Source organism: Musca domestica, unplaced genomic scaffold, assembly GCF_030504385.1.
Source record: "Musca domestica strain aabys unplaced genomic scaffold, Musca_domestica.polishedcontigs.V.1.1 45, whole genome shotgun sequence".
Classification (NCBI taxonomy): domain Eukaryota; kingdom Metazoa; phylum Arthropoda; class Insecta; order Diptera; family Muscidae; genus Musca; species Musca domestica.
Genome location: NW_026712335.1, coordinates 6,821,982 through 6,843,252, shown reverse-complemented (window position 1 = coordinate 6,843,252; position 21,271 = coordinate 6,821,982). Strand labels below are relative to the sequence as shown.

At 36.0% G+C, this 21,271-nt stretch overlaps 1 protein-coding gene across 5 annotated transcripts in view; it reads left to right on the top strand.

The window, feature by feature from the left end:
- Positions 1-21,271, top strand: part of LOC131804467 (protein sidekick-like) — a 360,538-nt gene that overhangs the window by 249,437 nt on the left and 89,830 nt on the right. For all 5 annotated transcript variants that reach the window (XM_059127399.1, XM_059127397.1, XM_059127398.1 and 2 more), the window contains one exon: positions 8,931-8,954. The gene's annotated coding sequence lies outside the window, so the exon portion shown is untranslated. The remainder of the gene's footprint in view (positions 1-8,930; positions 8,955-21,271) is intronic.

Here is a 21,271-nt window from a genome sequence, read left to right as displayed (position 1 = left end):
ATTCTTTAAAAAATTCACGTTTATGGCTCTGATGGTCCTTGAAAAAATATTCTTTAAAAATCCAAGTTTATGGCTCTGATAGTCCTTACGAATACGTCAAATTTTTAATGCTGGGTTCTCTGAAATAGCATGACCACCCCACATTCAAGGTTATTTCATGAAGAAGTATTTGACAAATTCGTCACAGGTTTTACTTGCTTCATTTCACGACTCGACAAATTACTGCTCTAAATACAATGTTCTTTGAAACTTTCCATCGGCATCGTAAAAAGACGTTTAATGATTGGCTCGTTAAAAGTTTTTTTTTTTTTGGGCCATTTTCAACAAAAATTGTATTTATTTGAACTTTTGAAATGTCATCACAATTTGCTAAGTCTCCATGTTCTTAGGTTTTCTTTTTAAATGGCACTAATCAACTTAAACAATTTTGGGTATTTTGTGTTCGATGACCAATTAGCAATTGTTATTTCTTAGATTGTCGTTTGTCATTTCAGTTATGAGAACTAAGAAAACTCTCCCTCGCCAATAAATATTTCAAAACAGAACTTTTGAACTTTTAACTAAAAGTGAAAACTTTTCTTCGCATTGACTTTTTTCTTTGCTCTTGATAATGATTACAATTTTACCTCAAAAGTTTATATTTCTTGGTTTATTTGTCAATTAAAGTTTTATTTATTTATTTATTTTTTTTTTTTTTTGGGAAGAATACCAGTTTGGGGTTGTTTGGAGTGGATCATTGTGTGGCATTGGGGCTGTTATCAGAAGGGAGTGAATTATGTAGGGGAAGTTTTTCTAACAAGCAATCATAAATCATATTTCAAATTAAAAAATGCAACTTTTAAGAAAAAAAAAATTGTTTTTATATTTATTATTGTGAAGACAAATAAATTACGTGAAGTTATATTGGGAGTTATTTATCCTACACTAGCATGAGTGGGGTGTTTCAGTGTTTCATTCTGGGAGGTATTGTATTGAAGTTTAAAGTAGTCATTACACCAACAACTTTGTGTTCCTTATTTCCTGTTACATTTCGACCACTTTCCTCCAATTAAGTTGAAGGCCATGGAATAAATATTTTTTACTTCTTCTTGCGAAAACTATTTTACAAAAAAAAAAAAAAAAAAAATCCACGTTTGTGGCTAGAGGATCCTAGAATTCTTTAAAAGATAAATGTTTGAGGATGGAGCATACTACAAAAAAATATTCCATAAAATCCACTTTTGTGTCTGGAGGATCCTAAAAAAAATATTCTATAAAAATCCACGTTACTGATGGTGCTTAAACATATTCTTTAAAAAATCCATGTTTATGGTTCTATTTTCTATTCTTTTTACACGCTGCTTATTATCCGTTAATCATTCATAAGAGAAGAAGTCCAGGTAAAAAATAAGTTTTTTGGCCCATTTTGACATTGAAGTCTAATTAGAATTTAAAAACTGCAAACAAGTGAAAACGCACAAGTTCATTGTCTTTAGTGCTGGAGACTGGAAACCGGATTGTGTTTTTGAAACAAATTTTGAAATTTACCGGAAAACTGAGACAACATAAACTTATGTCATCTTGTCGTATTGTACAGGGTTGCCCATACTCGACGGACCCATGTTTTTTTTTTTTAAATCAAAGAAAAAATAAAAATTTGGCGGTTGGCAATGTTAATCATTTAAATTGTTCCAAGTAGATTTGTTAACATCAATTTTTGAATATGATATCTCTCAAATGGCCGCCTCTGGCGTTGCCAACATTTCGGCCGGAATAGCGGCTATTTCTTCACGAATGTTGTCCTTGAGCTCTTCTACGGTCCTTGGCTTGTTAACGTAAACCTTTGACTTCAAATATCCCCACAAGAAGAAGTCAGACGGCGTCAAATCGGGCGAACGCGGTGGCCAGTCCAAATCACCACTTTTCGACATCAAACGGCCCGTCTTGTTGAAACCAGAACTGCCTCATACGCTTTCGACGAATAATTGGCATCACAAAATTGGTCATCATGTCGCGATAATGCTCCTGATTGATGGTAACAGCATGACCATTTTCATGTTGGAAGAAAAACGGCCCAATGACCGTTTTCGCACTACCGCCGCACCAAACTGTGACTTTTTCGTAAAGAAGAGGCACTTCTTGAATCTCCTGAGGATTTTCAGTGACGTAAAATCGGCAATTTTCAATGTGAAATGGGCTTCATCGGACATGATAATTTTGTTCCAAAATTGCTCGTCATCTTCGGCCATTTCGATGACTCTTTGGGCCCATTCCAATCGACGAGGCTTGTCCGCAGGCAACATTCTTTGCGTCAATTGAATTTTGTACGGGAACAAATGCAAATCAATGCGAATAATCCGTTGTAAAGTGGACCGAGCCATGCCCAACTGCTGAGAACGGCGTTTTTGGGATGTTCTTGGGGACCTCTCAACACTGGCTCGTACGGCAGCGATATTCTCGGCCGATCGCCTTGGTCGACTTTTTTATGGCCTCTTCGGATTAGAAAGAGCCTTACCAGTCGAAAATTTTTCGTATAAACGCTTAATGGTGTTCTTAGAAGGCGCACTTCACAATTTTTTTAATGTTTTAAAAGCACGTTAAGTTTTCACAATTGACTTCTTCTGTTGAATGTAAATTTCAACTATTTCAGAGAGCTCGCGTGGCGTGTATTGGTTCATGGTAAAAATCAGCTTGGACTGACGCTTCAAACTCGGTATGTCATTAAGCGATGTGACATCTCTGTCAAAAGTTATGGCGTTGCCAGATGGGTCCGTTGAATATGGGCAACCCTGTATTGTATTGTAGGGTATTAACATAAGAGTAAAGAATTCGGGTGTAGTTCGGCAGCAGTTTTTAGCATTTATAACAATGCGCAACGCCAAAAAATTAAAGGAAACATCCAGTAGATTATAAAAGAAGAGCCAACAAAAAAAAATAATACACCTGTATCCTGTTTTTTAATGATCAAATTTCTTTGGAATCCGTAAATTATGCTATTTCGTTCATGTAAAACGAAATCATAACAAGTGGAGAAATATGAAAATGTTTGTAAGTGCGGTTGTAAAATTTGGAAGATTTACCAATATAATTTTAGTTTTATGCAATTCTTTGGTTCCTCTTCTATTGAGCTTACGATCTCGTCACTTGGGTAAAAAATGTTTTTTGTTACAGAAGTTATTTTTAAAATAACTTCTAGGGAGAATATCCCAGGCAAAAACAAGGGAACTGATGAGGATTGGTGGCTCTTTCCGAAACCTAGGTATTCCCTGCCTTACCCCCTGATAAAAAATATCATCGTTCACAACTAATAATGAAACGTTGTTTTTATAAAAAAAAAACAGGTAAGCAAAGGCTATAGTCGTGCGGGGCTGACTATGTTATACGCTACAACACTACAATATGTTAGAAGCCCCCTTTTGTCCAAATCCATATTGGAATGTTTCGCTTTTGAAATTAGGATTTTAACTAGGGACATTTGCCCAATATTTATGCACTCCTTCGGGCTGTTAGTTGTTGTGGTCCATTTTACAGCTAAATATAATCCAATGGTCCTCCAATATGCTAGAATTCTTCCCTGTCCTTAACTTTCTTCACAGGTGTGTCGATTGGCTTCAATTGTGTGATCGGAAAAATATTTCTGTTTTTGGTTAAATATTTTGCAATCATCTCCAAAAGCAAAAAGGCCCTCTGTATCTCCGAATTAAGACTCATCCATATGATTTGCTTGTCTAAGATATTTGGCTATATTCGTCAGAAGCCAGAAGTTTTAGATACCGCCTGTAAGTAATGCTGTTATTTTTTCACACAAAATTTGTGGTCCAATCTACTCGCTGTCCTAAACTCTAACTTTATGCAAGATTTCATGTCCTTTGATTTCCATTTGTGACCTTTATAACGGCTTCAAAATCAGGAAAATTTTTAGTTGTTGGTCCATTTCAACCCCTAATATATTGCGGACATCTTTGAAAACAATAGGCCTAGCCCTTCTCAGCCCAGCCCTACCCCTGTGAAAATTTTCATGAGGATCGGACGATATTTGCAATACTTTTATAATATCTCCATCCTGTGTTGTAAGGTGAAAAAATATTGCAAAATATTATAAGTCAAATTGAAAAAATCGCATGAGAAAAAAAATATGAAAAAATAAAAAAATGTCACAAAATACAACAAAATCTATATTAACATCTTTATTGGCATATTTTTCTGCGATTTTTTTTTTAGATTTTATACTTTTATGTCAAGAGGGCATTCTGAATTGGCAAAATTTGTCAAAATCGGTCCAGCCATTCTTGAGATATGAGCATTCTAACTAACATCCTCTTCCTTTGTATATACACATTGAATATATTTCGCTATATATAACCGATATATTTACTATCGGCATCTACGTAACGGTCAGAATTGACCTGTAGACGAGCAGGTCAATTCTGACCGTTACGTAGATTTCGCCGGGATTAAAAATATTCGCGGTTTAATGGAAAATTTTACTTTTATTTAACACAAATGTTGTGGCCTATTTCACCCACTAAATATTACACGATGATCAACAAAATAGGAAAGCTTCTGCCCAACCCTAAGCTCTAGCCCCATGCTAACTTCCGCATCGATTGGTCTATAATTGCAAAATCAGGAATTTTTTCAGTTTTCGGTCCACTTCAACCCCTAAATATTATGCGATCATCTCCAAAAGAAATAGGGTTCTATTCTGACTCTGACCCCACCTCCATTCTAAAGTTCGTGAAGATTGAGCTATAATTGCGACCTGTAGAGTGATTACAAATTAATATGGACAGACGGACGGACGGACACACATAGCTAGATCGACTCAGCTCGGCGAGATAGGAAGATCCATATATACTTTTCTATGTGGGAAATCAATATTTCGTGGTGTTACATAATTTTTGGCCCAATCAAACTTATAATACCCCCAACACAGTGTTGTAGGGTATAAAAACAATAAATGGATTAAGCCTGACCATTTTGCAACAACAAAATACTTTGGTATCACGAAAAAACAAGCCAACACAGTTCCAAATAAATATATATTGACTTCTGTTACGATCATTGAAATTGTTGACCCTCTATGGAGTAGGTTCCGAAGGAATGGGCCAAAATTGTCCATTTCGTATCGGACTTAAAAAAATCTGATACAAATATTGCGACGTGGCAGGTTTGGACTATATTGGTTACTTCGGATGTTAATTTCGCTTTCTATAAGCTTCACGGGTATTCAAGATTTTGACCCTTTGTGGGGTAGGTACTAAAAGAAGTGGACCGATATATTCCAGACCTTGGGTTAATAAAAATATTGTGATTTGTGTACTTTGAAGACAATCGGGCTCTTATATCGCATTTCATATGAGTTATAATTGTTCAAAATTTTGGCACTTTGTGGGGAAGTACTTTATGGAGTGGATCAATATTGTCCGTTTTTGCACTTGATCTGGCATTGATGCAAATATTATAATTTGCAAAAGAAGAAAAATCGGATTATCCTTTCTCTTCTGTGCGGAAAAATATTTTTTTTGAAAATTTCGACATGTTGTGGGGGATGTGCCAGAAGGAGTGGATCGTAGACGATCTAAGTTTGATAATAATATTACGATGTACCAAGTTTGGACAAATTAGATACTCCCTTCGAGAGTTATCGTGCACACCAGCCAGCCAGATAAACGGCTTTATGGACGGACTGACATCGCTAGATCGATTTCAAATATCCTGAAACGGATTTGGTTCAAAGAGATCTAGGATCTAAATGCGTTATTTCGACGAGGCACATTTTGGCCATAGCCGTATGGCTGAGGGTATAAAAAAATTGGCGAAATAAAATGAAAACAAGTAAGCAAAGGCTACAGTCGAGCGGGGCCGACAGTTGAATACCCTACAACACTATAATAAACCATACACTTTATATAGGCGAGATACTCGAAAGAATTCCACAAGATATTGTGACAAATAATAAAAGAAAACCATCAGGTTTCGTTCTCTTATTTTCGAATAATAGCAACTTAAACTAATTTGCTCATTTCCAATTTATTTGTAGATGATGCACGTAAATGGTCTTCCTAGATCTGGAACCAATATTTTCCAAAGACCTATAATCTCTCAGAAGTGGCAAAAGATTAACATTTATTATTGGTTTTTGACTAAAACGCATCTATATGAGATACAGACATTCGACTATATTCTTCAACGAAATCAGCGTTAACGAAATAGTCCTGTATTTGTAAATTCTCCAAAAAGTCACCGGAATGGACATTTTTGTATTTTGTCTATAAAAGTTGGCAAACTATTTCACACATTGAATATTTCTGGATGGCCATCCAAAACTGCTTGGCTATTGCAATGTCCGGTAACCCCCATTCAAATGTGCGTGAGGATCGGGCGATAATTACGACCTGCCGACAATTTTGCAGTTTTTTGGTCCATTTCAACCCCCTAAATATATGGCGATCATCTCCAAAAACAGTAGGCTTCTATTCTGACTCTCATCTTATCCCCATGCAAAATTTTGTAAGGATCGGGCCATAAATGAGATCTGTATATGACATCCTGATATCCTAACTACTTAGTTTTGTTAGCTGTAGAAATATTACCAAATATTTAATTCAAAATGAAAATATGCCAAAAATATTACAAAATTGAAAAAATATGAGAAAAATTTACAAAATCAATATTTTCAATATTTTCTTTAGAGAGATATTTTTATGCGATTTTTTTAGACGTTTTTTCTTTCCTGCCAAGAGGTCATTCTGAATTAATGAGAACTGTCGAAATCAGTTCAGCCGTTCTCGACATATAAGAGATCTTTCAAGCATATCTTCTTTGATAGACATATATATCGCACATATTTTGCTATATATCCGATTTGTTGGATGTTAACATCAATGTAAAGATCAGAAGTAACCTTGTCATGGCTTAGTGATTTCGCCGGGATTTAAAATATTCGCGGTTTAATGAAATATTTTGATTTTTTTCAGCACAAAAGATATGGTCTATTTTACCCGCTAAATATTATCCGATGACCACCCAAATTAGTAGGCTTCTTCCCCGCCCTAAACTCTATCTACATGCGAAATTGATTGGTCTATAATTGCAACCTGTATAGCTACTGCAAAATCCGAAATTTTTTCAGTATTTGGTCCATTTCAACCCCTAAACATTTGGCGATCATCTCCAAAAGCAATAGGGTTCTATTCTGGTCCAAGCCCCACCTACATTCTAAATTTCGTGAAGATCGGGCCATAATTGCGACCTGCAGAGTGATTACAAATTAACATGGACAGACGGACAGACGGACGGACGGACATACATAGCTAGATCGACTCAGCTCGACGAGCTAGGAAGATCCATATATACTTTCCTATGTGGGAAACCAATATTTCGAGGTGTTACATAATTTTTGGCCCAATCAAACTTATAATACCCCCAACACATAGTGTTGTAGGGTATAAATATAACATAGACAAAAGTCTACCGACATTACACACATTTTAATTCAATGATTCTTGCAGTAATCCAAATTTTCAACAGCTCAATATTAAATGTTGAGAAGTGGTCCCTTTGAAATGGTCCAGACTATAGGCCTTAAAAGTTGGGCTAAAACCTATTTTGGGCCTTTGATCTACAAATTGTATATTATCAAATCCACTTTGAATTTTTCACAACCCAAATGATAAGAGAATTTTCAGCGAATTCTGCAAAAAAATTGAAATAGAAATATGAACAAAATTTTTACATTAGTTTAATATTTACATAGACAATGTTTGATCATAAAATATTTCCTGAATTTTCATTCATTTTGAAGTTTACACACTGGGAAAATATCCAAAATGTCCAGAGGTGACCTCAATATCAGATTTCAAAATTCCAGTTCCATCCCTATCAACTAATACCAAATTTGGTAACAATCTACATCTCTCCATCAGAGACACTAACATAGTACCATTTAGTACTTTTCGAACAATTATAGTACATATTTCCACATAGACCAGTTCAAAATTTCAATCCCACATGCCTACAGGGACCTAAGTATCAAATTTAACTGTATCACCTCATCCAATACCAAATTTAGTACTTTTCGAACAATTAAAGTACGCATGCAAAATTATCTCCATATCTCAATCCCAGATACCAACAGTGAGCTTAATATCAAATTTCAAGATTTCAGCTCTCCCCCATTCCCAAATTGAGTACCATTAAGTACAATTATAGTACATATTTCCAAAGCCACAATTATAGTACAGATTTTCAAAACAATGTACATGTCTTAATTCCAGCTACTAACTGTGACCTTAATATCAAATCCGATTATTCCAGCCCTATCCTTTCACCCAATACAAAATATAGGACGCCAAAAAAATTTATCTTTCTCCCTTCAACCAATACCAAATATAGTACCATTTTGTACCTTTTGTACAATTATATTACACATTTTCAAAACCACCGTCAAATCTCAAACACAGATACGACCAGTAATCTAAATATGTGCAATACCAAAACCCCCCCTAATACAAAATTTAAAAATTCCAACTTCATCCGGTTACCCTAAACCAAACTGTTTCAAATTTAGTACAATTTAGTGCGCACACTTAGTACACATTTAACAAACCACCTTCATATAACAAACTTAATTTTCGACCTGGGTTCACATAATACCAAATGGTACCATTTTAGAAGTTTAGTACCATTTTAGAACTATTCGTAACCTTAAAGATCGAATTTCCAAAAACCTATCCTGCACTCCATCAGTGTCTCTAATGCCAAAATTTTAGCTCATTCCAATTAAATTTTTAGTTCATTTCAGTACTTTTCGATTCTAGCTTCAGCCGTTTCGTCTGGACGTTAATTTGAAATCAGTCATTTATTTTACTACTTTTTAATTTATATTTTATTCGTTTCTACTAAATAATATTAACTAAAAATATTATTTTTTTTTTGTTCCATTTCAGCTACTAAATATGTTGCTACCATTGGTAAGTTAAATAATCAAAATCCCCCGTAGTTCAAATCCTACTTTTATTTATTTAAAAATATTACACAAACAAGAACAACAACGACAACAATATCTCATTGTTTTCCAATTTGTCATCTCTGCCAATTTCCGTTATAAATGACCTAGGCATATGTCAGCAGCGAATACCAGAAACAATATTTCAAACCAAAACCATTTAGGTGCAAAAATTTTTCAAAAATTCCACATTTTCAATTTAAAGTGGCTTTAACGAGATATAATAAATTATCGGTGGGGTCTCTAATGCGTCACAACAACAACAACAGCCACACCAACAAAAATAAAAACAAAGGCAAGAAACATTTCTGTCGCATTACACAAAATCGATTCAATGTCCTGTTTATTATGCCTCGCATTCCGATGAAATTTCACATTCCATAGTTGGCTCTCCAACACCACCGCCCTCACCACCACAGCGCCGTCCTCCTCGGTCTTTGGTGTCTGATTAATGATGACGTATAGGCGCGTTTATCCTTTCATAATCTATGCGTGCCTGTAGTGTTGTGTGTCGGCTGAGCTGGAACGTTTTGTGGCAACCTGGCTGCCGGAAAGCAACAACGTTCTTTTTTTGATTTATGTTCGCTTTAAACAAAAAAAAAAATGTTTGCTTTGTTGTAAATGAATAATTTAACAAAGTGTGTGTCAGTGTGTGTGTGTGCGGGAAAGCTTTACATTTGCCAACTGTTGGTTAACTGCAGATTGTTGCTGAGCATGACTGAAATGTTTAAATAAATGCCTACTTTGTTTTGTGTTTTTTGTTATTCGTTCTCGGTAAGCTTTTTGTAAAGTGCCATTGAAATTAACAATCTGCCACTAACTTATTTCTTTTTGCGGGATTTAAGTTAACAATGACCGAGAAGAGAGACACAGTTTTGTGGAAAAAAATACATTCTATATTGGCTTAAAGTATAAAAAGTGGTTAAGATGGTTATTCATTAAAGCTTGCCTTTGGGACAGGGATATTACGTGTGGCGAAGACCAAAAAAAAAAAAAAAAAAAAAAAACAAAAAGAAATAAACAAATAAATAAAAAAATAAACAGAATTTATAACCATTTCGCTTGGTGTTCAGATAGTTATATTTATAGCATTAGACTACATATTAAAATGGCGGACTTTCCATAAAAATTTAATCTATTATAAAAACCAGTAAAGAAAGTCTTAAAGTCGGGCAGGGCCGACTTTATGATACCCTACACAACTTTGCTAATTTAGCAGAGCTCCGCATAACAATTAAAAGTTTTTGTGGGAGAATTTAATCATACACGCTATAATTATAATTATAATTTAAACTTCAAAACACTAAATATTTCGAAGCATTTGTATCTTTTAAATTCGGACTTGTATTGCCCATTTGGTGCACAAATAATTTAAAATCGGATAAAAATATATATGGGAGCTATATCCAAATTTCTGAGCTGTATTTGACATATTTTCCTGAACATCGTTTTTACGGAGTACATATTACGGCTGTGGATAGCAAATATAACGAATCGGATGAACAGTTTATATGGGAGCTATAGCTATATCTGAACCGAGCTAGCTTCTAGATTCAATTCGGTCGTAAGTGCCAAATATCATCCCATTTGGGCAAATATTATACGTTTGGTGCACATTCAAAGGTAAATCGGACGAAGTTATATATGGGGGCCATATCCAAATTTGAACCGATCTCGATAAAATTTAGCAAATGTAATTCTGAGCTGTATTTGATATATTTCCCCAAATATTGTTGTTACAGAGTGCATATTACGGCTGCGGAGGACAAAAATAACAAATCGGATGAACAATATATATGGGAGCTATAGCTATATCTGAACCGATTTCGATCAAATTTGACACACTTATTTTCAGGTCCAATCTGATTGTACGTGCAAAATTCCATACTATTCGGACTGATATTACACGTTTGGTGCACAAAAAAAGGCAAATCGGACGAATATATATATGGGAGCTATATCTAAATTTTGACCGATTATCTCCAATTTGAATAGGGTTCGTCCTTGGGCCAAACAAATGATTTGTGCAAAATTTCATCTGGATAGGGCAATAAATGCGAACTGCACTTTGTTTACAAAATTACATGGACAGACGGACGGACGGACGGACATGCATAAATCGACTCAGAATGTGATTCTATGCAGATCATCAAAAGGAACTATGGGTCTATCTCGTTTCCTTTTGCCTGTTACAAACAAATGCACAAAGACATAATACTCTGACCACCTTGTGGTGTAGGTTATAAATATCACAGTGTTCTCTTTATATATATGCAGGGTGAGATAACAAACTGCAACAAAATCAAACGCCATAGTTTTTACATTTTTTGTTTTTAAATCTTATTGAATGAAAGCATAAAATGTCGGAAATAGCATCAAATTTTAGAATAAGTTTAGTTTTGTTCGAATTGGTCGCCTTTGGCGCGAATTATGGCCATCAAACGGCCAATGAAACCGTCACACTCTGCCCGAATGTTGCTCTGCGGTACTTTGGCCCATTCCTGGCGATGCGCTTGCTTGAGGTGATCGACACTTTGGTATTTTTTAGTGCCAACCTTGCTTTCCAAAATACTCCAGACACAATAGTCCAACGGAGTGGTATCCGGAGATTTTGGTGGCTATTGTGGGCTGGAAATGAAGCGAGGAACCTCATTTTGTAACCATTTTTGGGTGGCGCGTGCTGACTGCGATGGTGCTGAGTCCTGTGGGAATGTCCAAGGTCTGCGGCCAAAATGTTTGCGTGCCCAATATTCGGCACTTATTCTGATGTCACGGTCGATTAATAGGAGCGGAGAACGACCATCGGCTGTTATGGCGGCCCACACCATCACCATGGCCGGCGCTTGAGTTCTGGTGGCCAACCGAAGGTGAACATTTTCAGCCGACCTCTTGGCAAGTAAATCATTTTTTGTTTGTTTACAAACTGCTAGACAACAAATGTTTTCTCATCGGAGAAAACCAAATTCGGCAGTTCACCGAGCTCATTTTTCAATATTTGCCGAATGGTATATTGAGATATGTTCAGCTCACGAGCCAGATTTATTCAGATTTAAATGCTGGAGTGCTCTAACGATAGCGTCTTGTGATTTTCCAGCCAAATATAAAGAAATCACACTATCACGCTTAAATTCCATCACGAATAACTTTTTTTTAGAAAATTCTCGCCAAAATGCTTTTGTACGCCTGTAAACAATATAAAGAGCTGTCACTGGAATAATTTTAACAGCTGTCTGGCAAGAGGCTTAGAAATGACAGCTGTTTGAAGTTGGATGCAGTTTTTCATCTCACCCTGTATTCTACACATTAGGGGGATTCAGTATATCCAAAACACGTTTCAAAGGTCTTTTTCTTTATTTCTTACAATATATTTTATAGCCGATTTCAAAAATCTTCTGTCTCAAGTACACATTTTTTTCTTCAGTCTTCAGGTATTCAGTCTATCGACGAATCTCCAAAGTGTTCTATTTTTCACAACCTATTGAAGGTTTTTTGACTACAAACAATCTGTCAATAGTCTTCAATTTTTGGATAATTTTCTCTCTCCTGACAAAGTTTTTAAGATCAGAGAAGAGAACTTTTGCCGCTACATAACTTCTGTATCTTTCCAGGATATTCCGCACAACGACGATCGTCAAAAATTTCTGTTCTATACAAATTAAAAAAAAAAAAATTAATCTGACTCAAGGCGCTCTATGTGTCCCAAGAAAAAAATACCTATGATCTACTGCATTTTGACATCCTTTAGAAGGTTTAGAAGGCAATTCGAAGTTCGTTTCTCAGTAGAAGAAGGAGGTAAAGGGTCTTATCTTTTAGAAGATTTTTTTTCCTTAGAGAACTTTTCAAAGGTCTATCCATTTAGAAGTCCTTTTGAAGATACTTTGTCAATGGAAGACCTTTCGAATATCTGCCATTAACTAAGACCTTTGTAAAGACTTCGAAGGTCGTGACTTTTATAGAAAAACTTTCAACGATCTTCCTCTATAGAAGACCTAACGGAGGAGTTGTATCTATAAAATAGCTTCGCTCTGTGACCCTTCTTACAAAAGTCCTCTCTACTGAGGGTCTCTATAGAATATCTGCTATCAAGAATTTCAAATGACTTTTCGAAAATACGCGGAATACGCTTTCAAACGAAGTAGGTCTTTAGAGGATTGTATGTTTCCAGAATATACGAAATGAAGATCTACTATCCACAAAAGTTTTTTTTATGAGATATCCTCTCGGAATTTGGTCAATGGGAGGCTTTTCGAATAAATGTGGGCTATAAAAGGTATATGCCTTTTAAGAAGATTTTTTTTTAAAGATTTCTATCATCAGGCGATTCTTTTAATTAATGACTTTTTTAAAATTATTCGCTTTCAAGGAATTCATATGAAGGTGGTCTTTAGAGGATTGTTTATTTGCAGAACATACGAAATAATGATCTTTTATCCACAAAAGTTTTTTATGAGTTCTTCTCTCGGGATTTTGTCAATGGAAGACTTTTCGAATAAATTCTGGCCAATATTTTTGAAGAAGTTTTTTGGTTAAGATTTCTATCATCAGGCGATCCTTCTAATTATCGCAAACATTTAAAATAACATTTCTCTATCGAAGGCATTTTTTCGCGACATTTATAGAAGACCCTTACAATGTATTACTCTATAGAAAACCGTATGGAGATCTTATGTTTATAGCCGGGCTTTCAAGGGTCTTCTGTCTACGCTCTTTGAGTTCCTTTTTAAGATATTTTTTCTTCACAGAATTGTTGGAAAATATCCTCTTTCTTAGAAGACCATCTTCTCATCATAGACGGTCTTTATAAGATTGTTTTTCATTGAACCTTATTTTCTCCATAGAATAATTTAAGAAGGTATTCTACGCTTTGAAAACCTTAAGAACGTCTTTTCATACTTTTCAAAAAATTTACCATAGGTACTGAAAGATGTCGGGAGTCTTAATTTTACCTAAACGCCAGTGAAGAACACATCCTAGGGTTAAAGACGAACATTGTGTGAATTTGTGCAAAAATCTCCAAGAAATTATCATTTTAGACAGATGACAAAGATATTCTTCATCAAATTTTACTACAAGTCACCAAAGGTAAGAAATTATTAGTTCATATGCATATTAAAAGAAAAATAATAATATTTTGCAAATTTATTCCTATTCCCAATTTTGAGGAATTGTGAAGACAGTCGATTTGACTCTGGTTGTCTCTTCGCATCGCATATTTCAGCATGACTAAATTTAACGTCGTTTTTACTTTTTTTTTGTATTAAACAATCTCTTGTTTCGTATTTCATAGTTCATCCTTAAAAAAAAAATATCACACATTTGCCGCATGTACAGAATTCTCTAACTCACCTCTGAACATCACTGCTCGTGGCAAAAGTTTCCTAAAAGTTATAATTTGTTACATGTCATTGTCCTTTGGTGGGCATTAAGCCATTTGAAGAAAGCTCCTTGTTATTACTTAGGGGTTAGCAAATAAATTAACCTGTGGCATAAAAAACCCATTTGACATCTCTGAGCAACCTCTGTTGAACTGACAATGGAAGTAATATTAGATTAACACACATACACGCACACACACATAAACATAAAAGATTCTTCCTAAATTCTCCATAAGACATGTATTAACACATTTGAAGGTCAATCCTCCTACGTTGCGGCACATTGTCATAAACGAAATCTCATTTGATCAAATACAAATGGCCAACACTACATAATCATTGGCCAGCACAGGTCGCCCACAGTCAAGGACTTGGCATCGTTTTTATACCCTCCACCATACATAGTATGGAGGGTATATTAAGTTCGTCATTCCGTTGGTAACTCTTGGAAATAATCATTTTAGACCCAACAAAGTATATATATTCTTGATCAGCGTAAAATTCTAAGACGATTTAGCCCTGTCTGTCCTTCTGTCCATCTGTTGTAATCACGCTGCAGTCTAAACGAATTAAGATAGGAAGCTAAAATTTTGCACAGATCTCTCTTTTGTCTGCAGGCAGGTCAGGATCGAATATGGGCTATATTGGTCCACGATATCGTATAGCCCCCATATAACGGTGCCCCCCGATATTCGGTATTTTGATGATTTTAGCCACATTTTCTAATGGAATGGTCTGAAAATCCACACGAGGAGTTCTCTATGAGCACTTTATCCCTTGAAAGAGAATTATCTATATTGGTCCACGATATCGACTAGCCCATATATAGCGGTACCCCCTAATATTCGGTATTTTGATAATTTTAGCCACATTTTCTAATGGAATGGTCTGAAAATCCACACAAGGAGTTCCTTGTGAGTACTTTATCCCTTGAAAGAGAATTATCCATATAGGTCCACGATATCGTATATTATCTATATAACAGTACCCCCGACATTCGGTATTTTGATGATTTTAGCCACATTTTTTAATTGAGTTGTCTGAAATTCCGCACAAGGGGTTCTTTGTGAGCACTGTACCCCTGACAGAGGTTTCTCTATATAGGTCCACGATATCGTATATCCCCCATATAACGGTATCCTCCGATATTCGGTATTTTGATGATTTCAGCCACATTTTTCAGTGGAATTTTCTGAAATTCCGCACAAGGGGTTCTTTATGAGCACTTTACCTCCTGACAGAGAGTTCTCTATATAGGTTAACGATATCGTATAGCCCCCATATAACGGCACCCCCGATATTCGGTATTCTAATGATTTTAGCCAAATTTTCCAATGGAATTATCTGTAAATCCACACAAGGAGTTCCTTGTGAATACTTTACCCCCAGACATAGATTTGTCTATATAGGTCCACAATATCGTATATCCCCCTTACGATATTAGATATTTTAAAGATTTTAACAACATTTTCAATCGATTTTATTTTTTTTTGAAAATTTTTTAATTCGTTCCAAATGGTGGAGGGTATTCAAATTTCGGCCCAGCCGAACTTACTGCTTTTTTACTTGTTTTTTTTTTTGTGGTTTTTTGTTTTCTTGAGAAGAAAATTGACCACTCTCAAGTTATGTGCGAAAATTATGTTTCGTCATCAATGGAAACCGTATACGAGCTGTTGGGCTAAATTAACAATGATTGATGTTTGGTGGTGGTTTGATGGTTCGATGGTCTGAATGGAAATGGACACCAAAGTGCGTGGTGTTGTAACATTCTTTTGTCTAGTCATGGCGAATGAGAGACCACTTGATGGATGGATATATTTTATTTGAAAATGAAATCATGGCCTTTTGTTTGTCCTAGAACAGGCCACAGCAGGCCGTATTAGGCACAAGGACATCCAACAACATTGGAATACACAATCGCCGTCCTCAATAAATAAGACATTACCATAGAAATGAGCACGGGGATGAGTAGGACTACGAAATTAAACAATCCCTAGAAGTGTCACATCATTTATGTGAAATTTCAGCAAAATTCCAACTTAAGCCACTTGAATTTCTCCTGAAACTGTTTACACAACTTGAGCAATTAATAATTTTTGGTCTAGACATTCTCAATTGCCAGAATTTCACAAATACGTATATTCTGTTTGAGTCATTTCAATCATTTCATCGCATATTGAATATTTCACATTGTTGTTGAAGATAATAAATTGCAATGTCCTTAACATTTGCAAAGATTATTTTGTGTTCGTTTCGGCAAAGGATTCGTAGACAAAAGAACTTCCAATAATTGAAATATTATTTTAAATCCTTTATAAAGTAATTAATTTTCGATATTTATTATAATAAATTCAAACAAAGAATTTCTGGATGTCATTGTCACTTTTGAAGATGGCTATTAGAATTGTGAATTGCAAAAAGAAATCTGTAATACCCTATTATATTTTTTAAATCAATGTAATAGGATTTCGGTTTGGTTGGCATACTTGAGGAATATTATTAAATTTTTTGCAGAATAAATTATGCACTTCAGAGGGATTTATAGAAATGTTAGTAAATGTGTTAATTTGGACAAAGCTGTTGTTCAAAAATTAAATGGAATTAATTAAGCAGCAATATTAACAAAATTCGTCAAGCACATAAAGCCTTAATTATACAAGGTCTAAAAAGTATACTTTCGATGTTTTTATACCCTCAGTCATATGGCTAGAGGGTGTATATATCATTTAATACGATCTCTTTGGACCAAATCCCACAAAATATCGATATTTTCAAAAAAATATTTTGCTACATAGAAGGAGAATGGTTGATCCGATGTTGTTCCAACTTTGCAAATCCTAATATATGCGTCTGGGTTTGGTGCGAAAATGGGCAGCCCACACCTCCCCCACAAAGGGCAACATTTTGAATAATTGCAAGTCTTATAAAATGTGATGTAAGAGTTCGATTACCTTCGAATTACACACACAGCAATATTTTTATTAACCCAAGGTCTGGTGTGAAGATGGAATATATCGGTCCACTCCTTTTGGTACCTCCCTCACAAAAGGTCGAAATTTTCAAACAAAAAAAATATTTTGCTTCACAAGAAGAGGAAGGATTGCTCCAACTTTGCGAATACTAATATTTGCATCTGGGTTAGGTGCGAAAATGGACAGTATCGGTCCACTCCATCAAGTTCCTCCCCCACAAAGAGTCAGCATTTTGAATAATTACAACTCTTATAAGATACGATGCTAGAGTTCGATTACCTTCAAATTACATACATAACAATATTTTTATTAACCCAAGATCTGGTGTGAAGATGGAATATATCGATCCACTCCTTCTGGTACCACCCCACAAAAGGGTCAAAATATTAAATATCCAGGAAGCTCATAAAACGCCAAGATAAGATCCGATTCCATTCAGACTTCGAACATCTCAATATTTCTATCAACTCAAGATCTGTTATGAAGATGGTAGAGATCGAGCCATTCCTTCTGGTACCTACCCTAGAAAGGGTCAAATTTTGAAAAACAACAACAATTGTAAAATCGGAAAGAAGCATCCGGTTCTCTTTATATTTCACACATCCCTTTATTTCTACTAACACTAGACCTGATTCAAAGATGGAATGAATCGGAGTACTCCTTCTGGTACCTCCCCCACAAAGGTTCAAAATATTGAATATCCATGAAGCTCATAAAATGGCAAACTAACATTCGATCGCTTCAGACTTGACAAATCTCAATATTTCCACCAACACAAGATCTGTTAGAAAGATGGTAGAGATCAGACCATTTCTTCTGGTATGTCCCCCACAAAGGGTTCAAGATTTTGAAAAACAAAATATGTTATAATAATCGAACGTTTCCCTTCACTTTGGCCAAAACTTCCTGCGATAGGTCCTCACATTCTTGAGGGATATTGTCTTTAAGAGCTGAAAGGGTGTGAGGCTCATTCACATAAACTCGCGACTTCAAGAAGCCATACAAAAATAAGTCTAAGGCGGTCAAAGCAGTCGATCATGCTGCCATCCTTCATCATATCGATTGTGGCACGTGCAGTGTGTAGCGTTGCACCGTCCGGTTGGAACCACATGTTTTTCAATCCCAACTCATCAAGTTGCAGCAAAAAGATGTCGCTGATCATTGCTTTGTAGAGCTCATCATTCACAGTAACCGTTTGGCCCGCGATGTCTTGGAAGAAAAAAATGTCCGATGATTCCTCCAGCGAAAACCGCATACCATACAGTAACTTTGAGCAGGTGTAATGGCTCTTCGTGGGTTACATGCGAACTTTCAGTGCCTCAGAAGCGTACATGTTGCTTACTTATGTACCTGCCAAGGTCGAAATGGGCCTCATCACTCTTGATTATTTTTGATGAAAAATCATCTTCTTCTTAGTGGTAATTAAGGATGTCTTGAGCGTATGTTAGACACGATTGGCGGTTAGCAGTTAACAGCTGATGCACCATCTGGAAGTTGTATGGAAACATCTTCAAATCTTGTTCCAAAATTCGCCTGATACCCATTTGTGTGGCACGTCGTCTGGTCGATGTCGACGGCGCTTCCCAGATATCCTCGGCTACAGCAGCAAAAACGGATACTCCGGAGTCTGCCACGCCCGGCAGCATCGTTTGTTGTGCCAGTGTCTTAGAGGCAAGCTGCTAAACGTCGCAGTATTTCACCAGTAGAATTTGGACGGTCAGGAAATCTGCAACGAAATTCTGGCAGGAGGATTACTTTTGCGCCACAATAAGACTTATACCACTCGAAATATATGAAATTATCTCCAATTCAAACTTAGCTCATTCAAACATATTTTCCAATATTAGATATTGTATTCAAAGGGGATCCATCCATTTTTTCTTGTACCTCCATCGTAAAAGGTGAAATTATCCAAGACCAGGCCGAAATTTGCGTATTTCGAAATTTTTATCTAAATAAGTTGATAAATTTTTAAAAAACCTCTTAGAAGGCATCTTGAGTTATAATCGTAGAATTTTGAGTCGATAGAATATTTAAGAATATTTTTTCACGGACCATCTCGGTTATAACCGTTGATTTTTTTTTCAGAAACATCTACGCTAGGATTTAAAAAAAATTGTTCTCAAAGAGCACCCCAGTCAGGGATTTAAAAAAATGATCGTGGATTCTGTTAAAAATTGTAGTTTATATACAGGCTGAGACGAAACAACTGTAACCAACTTCAGACTGCTGTCATTTCTAAGCCACTAGTCCGACAGCTGTTAAAATTATTCCACTGACAGCTCATTATATTGTTTACAGGCGTACAAAAGCATTTTGGTGAGAAATTTTCCAGAAAAAAGCAACATCAGCAGAAATGGTTCGGAAAGTAAAGAAGCGATTTGATCTAAACCCGCGTCGCAGTGGCTCGCGAGCTGAACATATCGCAATATTCCATTCGGCAAATATTGAAAAATGAGCTCGGGCCATTGAAATCCCAAAAAATGCAAGAACTTACACTGCAACAGAAAGAAAATAGACTCAAAACAGCTAAAGAGTTACTTTGCCGGAAAACCACAAGTGGCCTAAAGTGGTAAACTGCCGAATTTGGGATTCTCCGATGAGAAAACATTCGCTGTCCAACAGTTTGTAAACAAACAAAATGATCGTGTTTACTTGCCAAAGAGTTCAGCTGAAATTATGCACCTTCGTTTGGCCACCAGAACTCCAGCGCCGGCCATGGTGATGGTGTGGGCCGCCATAAAAAGCCGTGGCATCAGAATAATTGCCGAATATTATCTGCTGAAATTATGCACCTTCGGTTGGCTACCAGAACTCCAGCGCCGGCCATGGTGATGGTGTGGGCCGCCATAAAATGCCGTGGCATCAGAATAATTGCCGAATATTATCGCAAAAATATTAAAGCCTTGAGCACGCAAATATTTTTGCCGCAGACCTTGGATATTCCAACAGGATTCAGCACCATCACACTCAGCACGCGCCAAAAATGGTTACAAAATGAGGTTCCTCGCTTCATTTCCAGCGCAAATTGGCAACCAAAATCTCCGGATATCAATTCGTTGAACTATTGTGTCTGGAGTATTTTGAAAGGCAAGGTTGGCACTAAAAATACCAAAGTGTCGATCACCTCAAGCAAGCGCTTCGCCGGGAATGGACCAAAATACCGCAGAGCAACATAAGGGCGGCGTGTGGCGTTTTTAAGGCCATAATTCGTGCCAAAGGTGACTAATTCGAACAAATATAAACTTATTATAAAATTTGATTATATTTCCGACATTTTTTGCTTTCATTCAATAAAATTTAAAAAAAAAATGTACAAGTTATGGCATTTGACTTTGTTGCAGTTTTTTATCTCACCCGTATAATCTCCAATTTTCAACAGAATCCACTCTAAGTTATTTTAAAATCCTGTTCATGAGAGTTAAATTTTCAAATATTTTAAATTATTTTTTTTACATACATGTAATGCCTTAAGTTGAACATTAAATTTTTTAATGTCCTTGCCAGAGAAAATTTGTTGTGCTGATCAATGAAACTCTCGCTGGCTACGTTAGTAAATCAACAAAACGTTTTTAGTTTCATTGCCATCGCTTTGATTTGGCCAAAAACATTTCACCGCTTCACACAGACATCGACACAGACAACGAAATGATAACGGCATCAATGGCCGTTTGTTTGGTCGTCGCGTGGCAGAGGAATAGAATACACTCCCCGGGCAGAGCAGTAAAAAATTGTTGGCTTTTTACATTTGGGCCACAAAGAATTTGCATTTTTTTCACAGCTCGTGAAATATTAAAATTGTGCGGGATTTTAATTCGTTACAGTTGTTTTCGCTTTATGCAGTAAAACGGCGTACGAAAAAAACGAAAACGAAAACCTAGTGGAAACAAAGCCTCAACATGAATTTTCAATGCGCCACAAACGAAGTAGAGAGA